General features: G+C 38.1%; 1 protein-coding gene across 1 annotated transcript in view; it reads left to right on the forward strand.

The window, feature by feature from the left end:
- LOC131692447 (ankyrin repeat and BTB/POZ domain-containing protein 2) overlaps positions 1-7,212 on the forward strand; it is a 277,153-nt gene that overhangs the window by 130,758 nt on the left and 139,183 nt on the right. The window lies entirely within an intron of this gene.

Below are 7,212 nucleotides of genomic sequence, written 5' to 3' on the forward strand. Positions count from 1 at the left end.
AATCGTAGAAAAAATACACATTTCCCAATAAAACAATTCACAGGTTTAACTGCCCTCAGCCGAGAAACCACCGACTCAGGCTGGTTCCATTTGCAGGAGCCCCAGCAATCCCAGTGGAATCGTGCTTCTCAAGTTAACCAACCACACCCGCTCTCGATAACCGCTGTACCGATTGTTGAACAAAACAAGTCGCACCACACATATATGCACCCCAAACATAATAAATGGCGAACCCTGGCTAAGACCCTCGTTGGCACCCGCCAATAATGACTCTCCGCTTGTTGTTGGATGCTAACTGAATGTAATAAAATATTTATTTGATTACAGTACAATGCGGTCGGTCGGTGATGGAATTCCCTCTCGGTCACTAGGTTGCTGGGGTGGAGAAATCCGAACGTAATCCAGGGACTCTCGCTTTCGGTAGATTCGAACAGCAAACCAGCAGCCCTGCAACTGCCGAAGCTGATGGTTGCGAATTCTCGGTTCGTTCTATCTTCAAGAGGGCAATAAATTTTATTGGATAATGGTAGGTTTCTGGTGCCGTTGGAATGTATGCTATAAATTTCCTCTTCCTGAGCAACGGCGCTCAGTTGATTGCGGGTTTTTTTTCTTACTTGCGACTTTAGTGAGCGTGTGGTTGTAAATATATATAGTCAATTGATGTGATATTATGAAACATACTTCAAACCGAACTGGTTTGTTTCCAATAATTTGATCAAGCAATATGGAAATTGCGCTTTTGTTGCAAGAAACTATACGAATGGTGCGTCCCACCGTTTACCATTGGAGATCAAAACAAATGTTTTGATATCAAGCAGATCACTGTTTTCGTTATGATATCGATCTTCAGATACGGCATAATAAGCGATTCAAGTCAAGTCAATGTAACCAATAGGTCACAACCTATCTATAAATTTTCTTTCCATCAACTTTACAGCCCAAAACCTTACGACAGAGCCGTAACAAGTGTTTTGGTGTAGGGAACCTTCGATTCAAATTATTAATGATTAGGAAATGCTGAAATTTATAATACTAAGGTTCGCAAAATAAGTGTTTCAAATGTAATATTATCCTTAGATCGACAATAATTTAACTGTTTTACATATGTGAGTTTCCTAAATTCATGTCTACGGACAGGTTTCAGTTTTTCTCCTAAAGGTTGGTTGGAATAAAAAGCCGATGTTAAATAGGGCATTGCGAATTTTTTTTTAATTCTCAAGGTGCCTCCCGCTTTCATATCGTGACAAATGTCAAAGTAAGCTCAGATGCCAAATTTCACATCATTTGAACAATTTTAGACCCCCGCCCACTTTGCTTGAAGTTGTTTAAATAGATGCTAGGGGAAAATATGGAGGAATTATATATTAAATGCTATAATTTAAGTAGCACTAAGAAAATTACAATCTATACATCCTTTTAAAGAAAATAACCTTAGTATTTGAATGGAGATATTTCCGTTTCTCGAAAAATACGTTTTGTCCCCAATATCCCCCAGTTTTTCTAATGTAAAAAATCTCAGAAATCGAACGGAACCTTTGCGACGTCGGAATACGATAAGTTGGGGTTATAGGGTCTTTTGTGATTCATATTAAATTTTATCATTTTCTCGTGCATATATCTCTATTATTCCTCAAGCAATTTTCATAAAATGTACCTTGTTGAACGTGGAAAATTATTAGAAGAAAAAAAATAGATTCGTTTCCGGTTAAATTCAGAGACATCAGATTTTTTGACATTTAGTCTCAATTCTACATTAAATGGCACATATCAACTCCGAATAATAATAAATTATTATTTAATGTATTACTTCTAGTATGAAGAGATGGCTTTTTGGTCACGGTTTTCATACGACAATAACTATATTTTGTCTAATACCGACGTTTCGAAAGTCTACGCCTTCATCTTCAGGGAAAAACTACAATATGATTATAAATATTAAAAAAATTCAAATATTCGCATTTTAAACACATTACTTACAACGGTAAAAGTATTATCTTAGTAAAGTATTTTGGACATTTAAACAGGAAACACATAACGCAAATCTGCACTGCAAAATCAGAAATTTGATTTGATTTGAATCTTAATTTGAACGGTAATTTTCTACGATTTGCCGAAAAATTATACAGAAGAACCCCGCGCACAACCCAAGCAGACGGAGTATAATGAAATGTTTCAAAAAAAAAGGCAAAAGTGTGTGTTGTATACATTTGAATAACTCATAAAGCATAATTCCGCAACATCCATATAATGCATGATGATAATTCTTGTTCTATTGACCATGTTATAGGTAACTCTAGTTTAGAATTAACCACATCAAATAGAATTAGCGGCGTTAATTTTACCATAAGAGATTGAACGACGAAAACGTAACCTCTGAAAATCATTATTTTTCATTTATCATTTCATATATTGATTTAACGTAAATACTTTGTTCACAACACTTTTAAAGCTGTTATGTCGTATATTTGGAAAGTTATGAATGATTTTTGTTGTCATTTCTAAAACTTAGTTATTTGTTTAAAGAAATAACGCCGTCGCAGTTTTTCACTAAAAATCAACAAAGCTCCAATCTTTAAAATGAACTGGCCAGAGAGAAAATCCATTTGCAATCTTAGAATATATAGAGCATAATGGAAAAAAAATATTTTGGAGATCGCTTGTAGTTGTGGAAACAAAAGAAATAGAAACTTGGTTAATTCGACAAAATTGTGTCTTTTGAAAAGTTCTAAAAATCTCTAGAACAAAGTATTTGCAATAAATTTACACATAAAAAAATGTTAAAAGAAAACCAATTTCTCAAGAGCCATTATTTAAAAAATCATAACGCCTGAACCATTAGAAACAGCCATATGGTTTATTCAGCAAATTTGCTTTAGTTTAATTTAACATATCCAAAAAGCGGATAGTTTGAACACTCTAACCACAAGGACCACCCTAATTTAACATGAATTTAACGAATGCGCAAATATTGGCAAAAAGTCCTAAGAAAGTTTACCGAAAACATTATATGTCTTAAACTATCGATTGCACGCAAAGAGTTTTGTCCTCCTAAATACGGTTTTGGGACCATAGTGCAATGTGGACTACATGCGGGATTTTTACCATTTCCTCTATAAATACCGGAATCGACACCAGTGCAGCAACAGACAAGAAACTGGAGGTATTGCACTTGTTTACATAAATTTAAGAAAACCAGGCATTGTAAATCTCACTCACTCGCGCGAGAAGGAGCTTATCCGATGTCCAACTTTTACGAAATAAGATGAGCCGCCGAATTCTTCGTCTCTACAAATAGCTTAAAAAAAAATTTCCGAAAGATAACTATCTGATTTTTTCCTTCTCGCCGAAGAAGGTGATACCTAATATTTTATTTTCGTGTAAATCAATAGAAGTGTCAAAATATACACTTAATTTCGAGGAAAAAGGACAAAAAAGTACATTAGACTTGGTTTTTTTTTGTGTTTTGGTTCGCGCCAGCAAGGCAGCGACCGCGTAAAGAATACCATGATAAACTCATTCGCTCATTCCCCGGCGGAATTATTTATCCGGAGAAATAATGCGTTGTATTTATCCGGAGAAGTTCTGTGAGTGCCAATAACTTTTCATGTGAAAATATGTGTTTTTATTGTCGTAGTGACAAATTATCCGGACTCATTAACTCATAGGACCGATAATGCAATGTCTGAAGAAAACTAATTCAGTCATCTCCCAGAAACCCATCACATAAATTTTGGAACTCAACCACACGACGACCCTTGGAAATTCTGACTTTATCAGAGGTTTCAGACTTTGATTTTCCTTCAATGACCTATCTCTGCAAATAAACAATTTAGAATCTCTTTTAACAAGTTTTGTACCATTGATCAATCATACTGGTATCAATTAACACGAGAAGCTCATCTGTAAGTGCACTCTTCAATCCGTAACTCCGTAGCCATAAATCCGATTCTAATAAAATTTAACAGGATCTTAAGAAGATAATTTACTTTCTGCTATAATAATCAAAGGATACACTAACAAACTAGTATCAAGTATCCGGACATCAATTCCCAGGTTTCAAACGAGCTCACACTCGACAAAAAGTAGCCCTTGGTAACGGTTTCGCCTTTGAATGAATACAATTCGATTATAATCCAACACTTTAATAGCTCGCCTCAAGACACACGGTTCACAGCAGCTCGCGGTCTCGCTCCTAGGGGTTTTTCGTTGTAATCTTTATCGGGCCACCGCAATCACTACAAGCGCGCAAGCATCAGAAAACGTTTTCCTTCTTCGATGATTTCTCTTCCAGCCATCTGTTTCGTTGCTTTGTTTTTTTTTTCTATTCCATCTACCCGTTCCACCAAACCATCATAGGAACCGTCGGCGTGTGAGGTAATGGGGAGGGGGGATTTCTAATTTGATAAATTAATAATTACATTACACGCCTAATTAACCTTAATTGCTGATTTTACGATATGATATTCTGATCATTTTTAGTACTTTCGTGTGGGAATGGGTTGCACCAAGGTTGGATAGACATTTTTCCGCCGGCTGCACGCAACGTGGTTGAATCTGGAGCGCATGGAAGGGCGGGTCAATAGATGCATTTTGTGGTTAAACTCACGCATATCTCGGCCTTTTTGCCACTAATGGGTAACAGTTGATAGCATTTCCGACATATTCGTTCAGCCTTTTTCTCTTTCTGACTGGATTTAGCCTCGTTCAGAAAGATTTACAGTGCTAGTTATGATTTAATTCAAAAGGTCACTGATGTAAGTAGATCAGCGAGAAATGACTGTAATGGGTCCATTTGCACACGACTACAAGGGATGATATAACGAGACTTGATTCGAATGGAGAAAAGTTGTTTAGGTTGAAACAAACATCTCTGAGCGCACAGTGACGTCTCTTTGCTGTGTTACATAATCTTTGCGGAAATTAGTCCAATGCCTGTGTTGACATTTGCCATTTCATTTCGCTAGAGCACGACTTTGATACTACATAATGTATCCCTAAAAGACGTACTACAGCGATATGGTCGCACAGAATTGTGGCACAGTCGGACAAACGAGAGCACAATTTTCATTTTTCATTTCGCGGAATCGTAGAAGTAGTCTTAAAAATGTAATTGTAATTGTTTATTGACGGCTTAAAAATAAATGAAAATAAATGTCCTATTCTGTCCTATTTCTTCTCACCTCAACGATCCAATTATCCCTTACTGGGCGTACCAGATTTCACCTCATCGAAAAACAAACTGGTGGAAACGCAATGCCTTACATTCGATTTGCGGCGAGTCTAGCAAGGTATCTAAATCATGGATTTGTAAAATGAATCATTCTATTTGTTTTTCAGCCGATCAAAACAAACGTAAACATCACGCCCATTAAAGAGCCTCATCTGCCGTTAGAAGAAGAGCGCCCAGTATTGCACTCGAAGGAAATAATCATGCGAAAGCTAACAACTGGTAATGACTAGTTTCACATCAAACATTGCATTGTCGCGAGTCGAATTTTAATGTCGTTTTTCATTGAAAAACACTGGGGCGGTGGATTGCACTGGTTTTGCACTTTCTAGCAGAAGTGGGAATGAAACACGTCTAGTTGCTTGCTCTTCTGCTAGAAAATGCAACACCAGTGCAATCTACCGCCCCGGGGTTTTTCAATGAAAAACCCCATAAGTAAAGATGAAAACAAAATCTCTGCAATCGCCAAACATTGAAAAACTTGAAATAATTGACTACTTATATTTGAAATTGCAATACAATAAATTTTAAAGTTTATGTTTGAGGCAAATCCTAGCGTTTAACAAGTGCTTTCTTAATTAATCAATCATAAATGGATTCTCCAGATAAAATAAAAGTGTTTAGCAGTGCAATGTTTAATATAGCTGTGGCGGAATAACGAGAGAGTATTAGGTGGCAATTGCCAGCTCATTGCTTACAAGAATTTCGAACAGTTTAAAGCCATCACAAAGTGGAGCTATGCCTCGATAATTTGTCTTGCTTGTCTCCTTTTTGAAGACGGGAAGCATAACCAACACAACACAGAGGAAACGTCGCTTGCGATAACGATTGGTTGCAGGTCAGTTTCAAACAAGTGCATAAAGCACTCGCACACCTCTTCATTATATTAACAGGGATCTCACCTGGACCGGCTGATGTCGAGGACTTCAACGTTTCAATGGTAGTAATGATATCGTCATCAGAGAAACGAATAATACCTAGGTTCATCACATCATAGGGAACATCACGAAGGCTTGCATCTGTCTACTCTGTCGTAACCGTCGTCGTAGTAGGAAGTCCACTCTCCTTACGTTTCCATTCACAAAAAAGCAGAAACATTTTGGATTCCGCTTAAGGGGTTATATACAAAGTTGGAACTCAAAAAATCGAAACAAAATTATTCGATATTCTGAAAATACATACTTTTCAAAATATCTGTGCGAAATTTCTAGATTGTTTTTTTCGGTTGCTGACCACCACTACCCCCTCGTGTGGTGAGCCAGCTGGAACTTGACATCGACTGATGTCGACAGGTTTCCACATTGTCTCTACCGTCAACTGCTCCACTTCCTCGAGAGTCTTACCGGTTATCGTCAGGACAACGTCATCTGCAAAGCCAACGATTTCGACTCCTCTGGGAAGTTACAGTGCTAACACTCCGTTGTACATTATATTCTAGAACGTTGGGCCAAAAATGGAGCCTCAAAGTATCCCGCCGTGACCCTAATCGAGCTGTGCCCCATGTCTGTCTCGTAAACCAGTACTCGGTTCTGAAAGTAATTTTTCAGAACCTTGCACAAATAGTCCGGGAACCGCATTATGTGCAATGCTACAGCAATAGCCACCCAGCTGGCGCTGCTGAACGCGTTCTTCACGCCAATCGTAACCACGGCGCAGTAGCGATTTCCCTTTTCTTTTGATACAATGCTTTTTCCGCTCTCGCGATGACTGTGCGAATGCCGTACACCGTCGAGATCGCTTTCCAGCATTTGAAATGCGATCTTGCGATCAGTAGCACAGACTTTGATGTCATAACGTTTGTTTCTCCAGCTAATGCCAAGGAGGATATATTCTTCCCCCCAAGCTACACTCGATACTGCTCCTTCTCGAAGAAATTTCCGCTTCCGGGTTATAAATGTACAACACAGCTTTAGTTTCGGGACCGCCACTCGTCTAGCGGGGACCAGTAGATTAGTACGCGACGAAACACCGGGTTTGGGTCGTCG

This window comes from Topomyia yanbarensis, chromosome 3 (genome assembly GCF_030247195.1).
Source record: "Topomyia yanbarensis strain Yona2022 chromosome 3, ASM3024719v1, whole genome shotgun sequence".
Taxonomy (NCBI): domain Eukaryota; kingdom Metazoa; phylum Arthropoda; class Insecta; order Diptera; family Culicidae; genus Topomyia; species Topomyia yanbarensis.